Source organism: Hippopotamus amphibius, chromosome 13, assembly GCF_030028045.1.
Source record: "Hippopotamus amphibius kiboko isolate mHipAmp2 chromosome 13, mHipAmp2.hap2, whole genome shotgun sequence".
Lineage (NCBI taxonomy): Eukaryota > Metazoa > Chordata > Mammalia > Artiodactyla > Hippopotamidae > Hippopotamus > Hippopotamus amphibius.
The window spans coordinates 18312631-18324334 of NC_080198.1; positions in this window are offsets into that span (position 1 = coordinate 18312631).

Consider the following 11704-nt stretch of genomic DNA (forward strand, 5'->3'; position numbering starts at 1 on the left):
ACGTTGCAAATAAACAACTTCTGGAATGTGTTTAACTGAATAAAGTGGCCATGCCAACCCACTAACTGTTGCAAAAAGAAAAATTGTCCGTTTTGTAGTTATTTATTCAGCCAGGGCTTACAATTGCGCATTATGTGTAACCTTACCCCTCCGGTGACGTGTCCCGTAAGTGTATGGGATTTTGCTGTACTAACTACCTTACTTGGTCATAGAAGGATTATTTTTGGTTCAGTTTAGTTTGCGTTCAAGAAACATTCCTTGGTGAGTTTATTGGAAAAAAAAAATAGACTTCAAGTGGAACTATGGGTAATTTTGCTCAATGCTGTTTTCATATAATGTTCAACACATCCTTTTTCATGAGTGGTGAAAACTTGATTGGGTCAATCATCCGTTTCCCCCCAGGTTAAAAGACATATGACTTTTATAAAAGTTTCCTTTTACGTACACCAACTTAATATTTTAAATCACTGCCTAAAAACTTAGACTACACATACACAGCCAAGAGAACAAATGTGAAGCTTGTGTAGAAAACGTAGAACTGTACTTACTGACTCACCACCATCCAAAGAAAAACAGAACTTTGTCATTTGTTACCTCTGTCCTTGGTTATTATTTTTACTGAGGAGTATATTTGGTTATTATTTTTTAACTTGTTACCTATGTTAGCACCTATCAGACAGTGGTTTTAAACAACTTGTGATCATGCCTCTTGGAGAGTCTTTAAAATAATTCTGTGCAAAGCACACAAAGTCTTGCACTATAAAGGTGGTGGTGCCGTTTCTTCCAGTCCCTAGGACGAGCTCTCACTGAAGTTGGAACTTCATAGGCCAGAATTTCTAAAAGTAAGGCAAAGTGAGAATTTATGCAAGAAAAGCTAAGTCAACAATCTAGTCTGATATAAATATTATGAATGGATTCCATCCTTTCTAAGGTAGAAATAGATCTTATGCCAGAAGCCGCTGACCAAACTCAAACGTACCTTTGGATTTCTTGGCAAACATTATCTTCCATGAAAACTGTCACTTCCATGAAAACTGACTTCAGCCTTTTTTTTAAGAGCGGCCTTTTTTTTAACTGTTGAAAAGTGTGTGCCAGAACTCTTCCCTTACAAACCCTCTTCCCTAACTAAAGACCTTCATCCTTCCCAGCGTATCAATGGAGTCTTTTGTTGGAGCTGTACCAAACCAGACCAGTGATAGATGAAATACAGAAATGAACTTTCCTCTTCGTTGGTGCTAACAGAAATCTTACCCCACTCTCTTCTCACTTCATTTTTTAGAAGATTATAAAGTTGGGGACCACTTTATCGTTAAAAACAGGACCTTTTCTCTATTCAATGAAGGTCACTGTCTAAAATTCACTAACAACCTTTTATGACCTTTCTGTTTCAACCTGTTGCTGTGTGTTTCAGGTAATATCCTCAGAATTAATATTTCTCTCCTTCTCTGATATCTTCCTTCTAATTTGCTAGTCCTTGGTGCTCGCTTCCGCGTTAAAGAGAGCTGCTTTTCTCCTAGTATTTTTTAATGTAGCCCCCAGATGATAATCTTTAACAACACACTCCTTAAAGTGCATCACCCCCCCCCCCACATTTCCCCCTGCCCCCCAAGTATCAGGACCCTTTCAGAGTGTACATTTCCCAAAATTAGAGCTGCTAGTTGATGTGCTGTTCTTAAAGCGCCATTCTCATTTTCCCATCATCTGCCATCCTCAGAGATCCTGGTTTTATGTGTCTGGCCTGAGGTCTAGGTATTAGGATTATTCTTTTAAAGTTACTCATTTCCTTCTAAGATGCACCCATGGTTGAGGACCGCTGATAGAGAATAAAGGAATGCGCTTCTGTAGAAAGGCTACAGTTTTACCCTGATGCCACTTTATGAGATGCCTTTCTAATCTGCTTAGAAGTTGAGCGTGTAGCTACGTGTCTTTTGTCTTTTCTCGCCACCCTCAAAAGTTGCGGTGATCTTCACGTATAAATGAATCCATTTTCTTTCTTCTGCCTGCCCTGCCCCCAACACTGCTTCTAGAGGGAAGCTCGCAGAAGGGTCCCCCTGGAGCATTTTAGTGTCCGTTTCATAGCTCTTGGAGGCGTCGATTCAAAGCTCCTTGGAATGAGATGAGGGAAGCAGGCCTGGGTCCAGCCTAGCTGGTCCCTTGGCTTCTTGTGGTCCCCGTGGTGGGGTGTGGCACCCCAGCTCCTCTCTCTTCCTCTACGTGCATCCTCCCAGGGGACTCAGCTTCCGAAACCCCAAGCAGATGCTCCCCTCTGCAGCCGCACTTTCCCACATATCCCAGAATTCTGTGTTACTCGGCCCATAAATCATCAAAATGCTTTCGAAAGTCCAATATTGCAGCAAATTGTAACTAAAGAACTCAGTCTGGTAAGCATGTCAATCAAATGTAGTATGCCACAAAAGATTAAAAGCAAGTAAGTGGAAAATCATGGTAGGAGCATGATTTCTGATGACAGAATGCACGGGCTGACCTGTAGTATGTACGTAAAGCATGTGTATCCTTGTGTCCACAGGGCATTTTCATCCTTATGAAGCCTTGAACACACACCCACGCGTTGTGCCAGCCAGGCGAAACCGTAGCCTGATCCTTGGAGTGGCGACTGCAATGAATATTTCCAGGCATTTTCTCACTTTGATCCAGAGTTTCTCAGCCTTGACACTTCTGACTTTGTGGGCCAGATAGTCTTTTGTTGTGGGGCTGTCCTGTGCGTTGTGGAATAAGTAGCAGCACCCCGGGGTCCTACTCACTAGATGACAGTAGTTTCCCTGAGTCGTGGCACCCAGAAATGTCTCCAGACACCAGCAAATGTCCCCAGGGGGTGGGGTGGGGGGGTGGGGGGAAAACTGTCTCCCTATGAGGACCATCCGTTTATCCTGAAAACATTTTGTATCTGCTTGTACAAGTTTTTGTTTAAGTATAATAGAAAATTTGAAATAACACTATTAGAAAACGTTAAGCCTCCCAGTGGGGCTTTACAAAATTGGTGTTCTAAAAGTTAAAAAGCCTATCATTTTGCATTCAACGTAGTGGAAAGGTAAACATTTGATACACTTAAACAGTCATTCAAAGACATATCAGTTTTAGGTCAGCTGTGTGGTTTACTGTGTTTCAAGGAAGAAATTTTTGTTTTAATCACTGTTTAAAGCTTAAGGGGAAGGGCTCAGAGAAGATAACTTGAATTATAGATGAAAGATTTCACATTTTTAGAGTACACAAATTTCCACATTGTTTAAATCCAAATTTCCCTCATCTTAAGGTAGGGTGTAATTTATGAAAAATATTTTTGTAGCAGAAACTTAAAAGCTTTACCAAGAAGATTGGAGAAAATTGTGTTTTATTAAAAGGTAGGTTGGAATAACTGTTAAGAAGTTTCACAAGTGGTGTTTTCTCATGTGACTGAGAACAGGCTTGTCCCCTGTAGACAATCCTGAGGCTGAGATGAGTGTATGTGGTCCATTCTTCAAAGCAAACAAGCAAAATAATAACTTTATTATGGACATTTTTTAAATTTTATTTTTAATTTAATTTTTTTATTATGGACATTTTTAGCCATCAACAAAAATAAACAAAATTGTGTAAGGAAGACTGGTCTCTCCATCATCCAGTATCTTATCCACAGCTATCATCTCAATGTCAGTCTTGTTCCAGCTGTACCCACCGCCCACCCCACCCTCAAACCTTTACCGCCTCTCTTGTCTTGAGGCAAATCAGTTTGGCTCCTTCTCCATAGGGTCCACTGGGAGATGGACAGCCACAGCCTTGTGTGCCAGTAGTAGTATCAGTCCCTTTTTTCTCTTGATCGCTCTTTGCTTAGATGTTGCCAAGGTCCTTTCACTCATCAGCCTGTCCTCCTAAACATTTCCTCTTCAGATATGTTTTTGAAATCCCAAGTTGGAGTTCGAAATGGAGGAGCAAAACATTTTCAGACCCAGGACATGCGTGTATGAATGGATGTTTACTCTTGTACAAAATTTTAAAAGAAAATATTTGCTGCTCCAAGTAAGAAATTTTCAGAAAAATATTCCTAACCGTGTATTGTGATTGGGCTCTGGAGAGTTAAATGTTGTCTGCAGTCATTAGTCCTTTGGACATCTGATGTTAATAGTCTCCATTACTTTTCTTGGATTGGGTTAGGGAGACTCCAGTTGTCCTCTTTTTTAAAAAAAACAATTAATTACTTTTTGGCTGCATTGGGTCTTTGCTGCTGCACGTGTGCGGGCTTTCTCCAGTTGTGGTGAGCGGGGGCTTCTCTTCATTGCGGTGCATAGGCTCCTCATTGCGAGGTGGGGCAGAGGGGTGGCTTCTCTTGTTGCAGAGCACGGGCTCTAGGCGCACAGGCTTCAGTAGTTGCAGTATGCGGGCTCAGTAGTTGTGGCACAGGGGCTTCGTTGTTCCGTGGCATGTGGGATCTTTCCGGACCAGGTATCAAACCCATGTCCCCTGCACTGGCAGGCGGATTCTCAACTGCTGTGCCACCAGGGAAGTCCCACTCCAATTGTCGTCTACAATTCATTCATTCATTCTAAAATTCTCTCCCTCTTTGCTCTCTTTCCTCCCTCCTCCCTCCCCCCCTCCCTCTTTTCTCCCATCTTTCTCTCATTACCCCTGCCCCTCCCCCGAGAGGTTTTAGCTGGGCACCTGGCCACTCATGCAGACGTCTAGAGACTGCATTTACCAGCAGCTCTTAGACAGATGGGACCATATGACTGAGTTCTTAGCAGTGGAACGTGGGCAGAAGTGATGCACCTCCCTGGCTTAAAAGTAAATTGCACTCCAACAGGGAGATGCAGCGATGAATCTGGCTACTTGGGCCCCAGAGAGTGAAGGCACTTGGCGACGACCAGAGGGCCACCCCACCAGTGGGTTGCTGAAGACCTCCTGAAGCAGTAACCCAGCAGCCAGAGACACAGTTCAGCCACTCCGATTCAAGGACTCGATTATAATACTTCCACTTCTACCCTAATCAATACAAATGGGATCATTCTTTTCAAAAGTACATCATTTGGTTATATGTAATACTTTGTTCTGTGATCTTCACAACTTTGTGTGTTCTTGTGCAGTGGATTCCCTGCAGAAGGTGGACTCATCCCTCATGCCCCAAAAGTGGTTTAGACGTTGGGACTCTTGCTGCCACACACACTGGGAGGACATGACAAGACTGATGACTTGTGTTGTGGGATTTTCTGCTGAGAACAGAGCAGGTACAAGTCAGGCCAAAGTGGCAGGGAGAAAAGATGGCGGCGAAGTAGAGGGACGTAGAACGCATCCCTCTCCACAGATGCATTGGGAATGCACCGAAGGACGCAATAATTCCCACAGAGAACCAGCTGAACACCAGCAGACGGCCTCGGACACCAGAAAGGACCGCAAGGAGCGCGACATAACCGGTAGGGAGGCATCTACAACAGCTCAAAGAGGGTGAAGCGGCGGAGCTGTGGCAGACGGGAGGGAGTGAGAAACACACGGAGGGTCCGCAGCGCAGCACAGCGTTCCCGGACGTCGATCCACAGCTGAACAGAGGGTCCGGGAGCGGGAGCGTGGGAACCGGAGAGCTGGTTCAGGGTGAGAAACATTGTTGCCAGAAAGGTGGCAGACCGAGAGGACAGGAGGGAAGCGGTCCCCGGCGAGGAGGGCCCGTCCCTGAGAGCTGCCCGGCCATGATGGCGGCTGGAGGCTGCAGGCTCACGGGCGGGGGGGAGGAGCCGCGCGCGTAGCCTCTCCCTCTCTTTCGGTGCCTGCAACGGGCAGTGGAGGGACCCCTGTGGGCCACCTAAGGCGCTCAGGAACAACAAGGACCCCGGCAGGCAGCCGAGAACAGGCTTGGAGAGCCAGCAGCAGGGAGGCTGCCGAGAACAAAAAAACCCAGAGAGAGGCCCAACTCTGAGACTTTCTGTTTACACCTGAGCCACCGGCGTCCCTCTGCAACATGCACCTCCAAGCCCGACTGAAACAACAGTGCGCCACTGCTCACTCACTCCCAGGGGAAGGAGCCGCTATTGTACCCTCTCCCTCCCCACACACCTACGCTTACAGATGAACAATAAAGGAAGCTCTGCTGGTCACAGAATAATACAAAAAACCCAAGGCGAGGAGAAGGACACTTACAGCTGAGACTCCAAGGAAACAGAAATATTAGTATCAATTATATTGACCTGGTCCATTCTGGGATCAGTTCTAGTGTTTTGTTTGTTTGTTTGTTTGTTTCTTTATTAATTATGATCTTAGTCCTAAGGGATCTACAAGTTTTATAACAAATTTTTTATTCTATTTTTATTTTTAGCCTTTTTATATACTTCTATTTCTAGCTAAGTTTTTTGTAGTATGGACTATATATCTCTCCTACCTTCTTTTCATTTCTATCTTTTATACATTTCTATTTCTTTTTATTTGCATATTTCCAGTCACACTATGCTCTTCTGTTCCCCTGTCTTCCATCCATTTTTAGTTTATTTTATCTTAACATACTTATAAGCAACACTATTGATCTGCTCAGACTCCTTGCTCTATTCTCCAGATGAGACACCGCCTTGGCATTTAATATTAGGTTTTTGTCTTTATCTTAGTTCATAGTACAATGGTCTAATTTCATTCTGAGAATCTCCATTCTGTCTGGTGGTACGCTAGCTCTTTTCTTTATATGATCCTAGCTTACAATATCTCCCTGGATTTGTGTTTGTATGTGTAAGGTGTTATTTGTTTGTTTGTTTTTGCTTTTGTTTCTGTCTTGTTCTGTTTTGGTTTTGAATTTCTGTTGGTTTTCTCTTTGAATATCTGATAGCATACTGGGGTTCTTCTGTCAGGTCTTTCTAGTGCCTTATGTCCTATTGGATTCAGTAATTGTGTGTCTTATACATGTATGTGTTTCCTAGACTTAGTATTTTTTTTGACCCAACACTCAGCTATTAGTCTGGGGCTTGGACAGTCTTCTATAAACCCCTTTATCGCTGGGACAAGAAACCCCAGAAGTTTGGACTACCATGAGGAAACAAAGAAACACCATGCAGGCAAAGGAGCAGGAAAAAAACCCACAAGACCAAATAAATGAAGAGGAAATAGGAAAAATGCCTGAAAAAGAATTCAGAGTAATGATAGTAAAAATGATACAAAATCTCGATAACAAAATAGAGAAAGTACAAGAAACACTTCATAAGAACTCAGAAGAACTAAAGAGCAAACAAACAGCAATGGATAACAAAATAACTGAAATTAAAAATACTATAGATAGTATAACCAGCAGAATGACTGAGGCAGAAGAACGAATAAGTGAGTTGGAAGATAGAATGGGGGAAATAACTGCCACAGAGCAGGAAAAAGAAAAAAGAATAAAAAGAATAGAAAACAGTCTCAGAGACCTCAGTGATAACATTAAGCGTACCAACATTCGAATCATAGGCATCCCAGAAGAAGAAAAAAAAAAGAAAGGGTCTGAGAAAATATTTGAAGAGGTTATAGTGGAAAACTTCCCCAACATGGGAAAGGAAATAATTAACCAAGTCCAAGAAGCACAGAGAGTTCCATACAGAATAAACCCAAGGAGAAATACACCAAGGCACATATTAATCAAACTAATGACAATTAAACACAAAGAAAAAATATTAAAAGCAGCAAGAGAAAAGCAACAAATAACATATAAGGGAAAACCCATAAGGATAACAGCTGACCTTTCTACAGAAACTCTGCAGGCCAGAAGGGAATGGCAGGATATACTGAAAGTCCTGAAAGAGAGAAACCTACAGCCAAGAATACTCTACCCAGCAAGAATCTCATTCAGATTTGATGGAGAAATCAAAAGCTTTCCAGACAAGCAAAGTTAAAAGAACTCAGCACCACCAAACCAGCCTTACAACAAGTGCTAAAGGAACTTCTCTAAGTAGGACACACAAGAAAAGGAAAACACCTACAAATACAAACCCAAAACAATTAAGAAAATGGTAATCAGAACACACATGTCAATAATCACCTTAAATGTAAATGGATTAAATGCTCCAACCAGAAGACACAGACTGGCTGAATGGATACAAAAACAAGACCCTTCTATATGCTGCCTACAAGAAACCCACTTCAGACCAAGGGATACATATAGACTGAAAGTAAAGGGATGGAAAAAGATATTCCATGCAAATGGAAGTCAAAAGAAAGCTGGAGTAGCAACACTCATATCAGACACATTAGACTTGAAAGTAAAGACTATTACAAGAGACAAGGAAGGACACTACCTAATGACCAAGGGATCCATTCAAGAAGAACATATCACAATGGTAAATATCTATGCCCCCAACATAGGAGCACCTCAATACATAAGGCAAATGCTAACAGCCATAAAAGGGGACATCGATAGTAACACAATAATAGTGGGAGACGTGAACAGCCCACCTACATCAATGGACCGATCATCCAAACAGAAAATAAATAAAGACACACAAGCTTTAAATGACACATTAGACCATCTCGACTTAATGGATATTTATAGGACATTCCATCCAAAAACGACAGACTACACTTTCTTCTCAAGTGCACACGGAACATTCTCCAGGATAGATCACATCTTGGGTCACAAATCAAACCTTGGCAAATTCAAGAAAATTGAAATCATATCAAGCATCTTCTCAGACCACAACGCCATGAGACTAGATATCAATTACAGGAAAAAAACTGCAAAAAATACAAACACATGGAGGCTAAACAATTCACTATTAAACAACCAAGAAATCATTAAAGTAATCAAAGAGGAAATCAGAAAATATCTAGAAACAAATGACAATGAAAACACAACAACCCAAAACCTATGGGACACAGCAAAAGCAATTCTAAGAGGGAAGTTTATAGCAATACAGTCCTACCTCAAGAAACAAGAAAAATATCGAATAAACAACCCAGCCTTACACCTAAAACAATTAGAAAAAGAAGAGCAAAGAAACCCCAAAGTGAGCAGAAGGAAAGAAATCATAAAGATCAGAGCAGAAATAAATGAAAAAGAAAGGAAGGAAGGCATAGCAAAAATTAATAAAACTAAAAGCTGGTTCTTTGAGAAGATAAACAAAATTGATAAACCATTAGCCAGACTCATCAAGAAAAAAAGGGAGAAGATGCAAATCAACAGAATTAGAAATGAAAAAGGAGAAGTAACAACGGACAACACAGAAATAGAAAAGATCATGAGAGACTACTACAAGCAACTAGATGCCAATACATTGGATAACCTGGAAGAAATGGATACATTCTTAGAAAAATACAATCTTCCAAGACTGAACCAGGAAGAAATAGAAACTATGAACAGACCAATCACAAGTACAGAAATTGAGGCAGTGATTAAAAATCTCCCAACACACAAAAGCCCAGGGCCAGATGGATTCACAGGCGAATTCTATCAAACATTGAGAGAAGAGCTAACACCTATCCTTCTCAAAGTGTTCCAAAATATAGCAGAAGGAGGAACACTCCCAAACTCATTCTACGAGGCCACCATCACCCTGATACCAAAACCAGGCAAAGATGTCACAAAAAAAGAAAATTACAGACCAATATCACTGATGAATATAGATGCAAAAATCCTCAACAAAATACTAGCTAACAGACTCCAACAGCACATTAAAAAAATCATACACCATGATCAAGTGGGGTTTATCCCTGGGATGCAAGGATTCTTCAATATATGCAAATCAATCAACATGATATATCATATCAACAAATTGAAGGATAAAAACCATGTGATCATCTCAATAGATATAGAAAAAGCTTTTGACAAAGTTCAACATCCATTTATGATAAAAGCTCTCCAGAAAATGGGCATAGAAGGAAATTACCTCAACATAATCAAAGCCATATATGAGAAGGCAAAAGCCAACATTGTTCTAAATGGTGAAAAACTGAAAGCATTCCCTCTTAGAACAGGAACAAGACAAGGGTGTCTACTTTCACCATTATTATTCAACATAGTTTTGGAAGTTGTAGCCACAGCATTCAGAGAAGAAAAAGAAATCAAAGGAATCCAAATTGGAAAAGAAGAAGTAAAATTGTCACTCTTTGCAGATGACATGATATTATATATAGAAAACCCTAAAGACTCTACCAGAAAACTGCTAGCACTAATTGATGAATTTAGTAAAGTAGCAGGATACAAAATTAATGTGCAGAAATCTCTTGCATTCCTATACACTAACAACGGAAGAGCAGAAAGAGAAATTAAGAAAACTCTCCCATTTACCATTGCAACGAAAAGAATAAAATACCTAGGAATAAACCTGCCTAAGGAGGCAAAAGATCTGTATGCAGAAAACTTTAAGACACTGATGAAAGAAATCAAAGATGATACAAACAGATGGAGGGACATACCATGTTCCTGGATTGGAAGAATCAACATCGTGAAAATGACTGTACTACCCAGAGCAATTTACAGATTCAATGCAATCCCTATGAAATTACCAATGGCATTTTTCACAGAACTAGAGCAAGAAATCTTATGATTTTTATGGAAACACAAAAGACCCCGAATAGCCAAAGCAATCTTGAGAAGGAAGAATGGAGTTGGTGGAATCAGGCTTCCTGACTTCAAACTATACTACAAGGCCATAGTGATCAAGACAGTATGGTACTGGCACAAAAATAGAAAGGACGATCAATGGAATAGAATAGAGAACTCAGAGGTAAGCCCAAACACATATGGGCACCTTATGTTTGACAAAGGAGGCAAGAATATACAATGGAAAAGACATCCTCTTCAATAAGTGGTGCTGGGAGAATTGGACAGCTATATGTAAAAGAATGAAATTAGAACACTTCCTAATACCATACACAAAAATAAACTCCAAATGGATTAAAGACCTACATGTAAGGCCAGACACTATAAAACTCCTAGAGGAAAACATAGGCAGAACACTCTATGACATCCATCAAAGCAAGATCCTTTTTGACCCACCTCCTAGAATCATGGAAATAAAATCAAGAATAAAGAAATGGGACCTCATGAAACTTAAAAGCTTTTGCACAGCGAAAGAAACCATAAACAAGACAAGAAGACAACTCTCAGAATGGTAGAAAATACTTGCCAATGAAGCAATGGGCAAAGGATTAATCTCCAAAATATACAAGCAGCTCATGCAGCTTAATGCCAAAAAAGCAAATAACCCAATCCACAAATGGGTGGAAGACCTAAAGAGACATTTCTCCAAAGAAGATATACAGATGGCCAACAAACACATGAAAAGATGTTCAACATCACTAATCATCAGAGAAATGCAAGTCAAAGCCACAATGAGGTATCACCTCACACCAGTCAGCATGGCCATCATCACAAAATCTAGAAACAACAAATGTTGGAGAGGATGTGGAGGAAAGGGAACTCTCCTGCACTGTTGGTGGGAATGTTAAGTTGGTACAGCCACTATGGAAAACAGTTTGGAGGTTCCTTAAAAAACTACAACTAGAACTACCATATGATCCAGCAATCCCACTCCTGGGCATATACCCAAAGAAAACCATAATCCCAAAAGAAACATGTACCATAATGTTTATTGCAGCACTGTTTACAATAGCCAGGACATGGAAGCAACCTAAATGCCCATCAACAAATGAATGGATACAGAAGATGTGGCATATATATACAATGGAATATTACTCCGCTGTGAAAAGGAATGAGATGGAGCTATATGTAATGAGGTGGATAGTCCTAGAGTCTGTCATACAGAGTGAA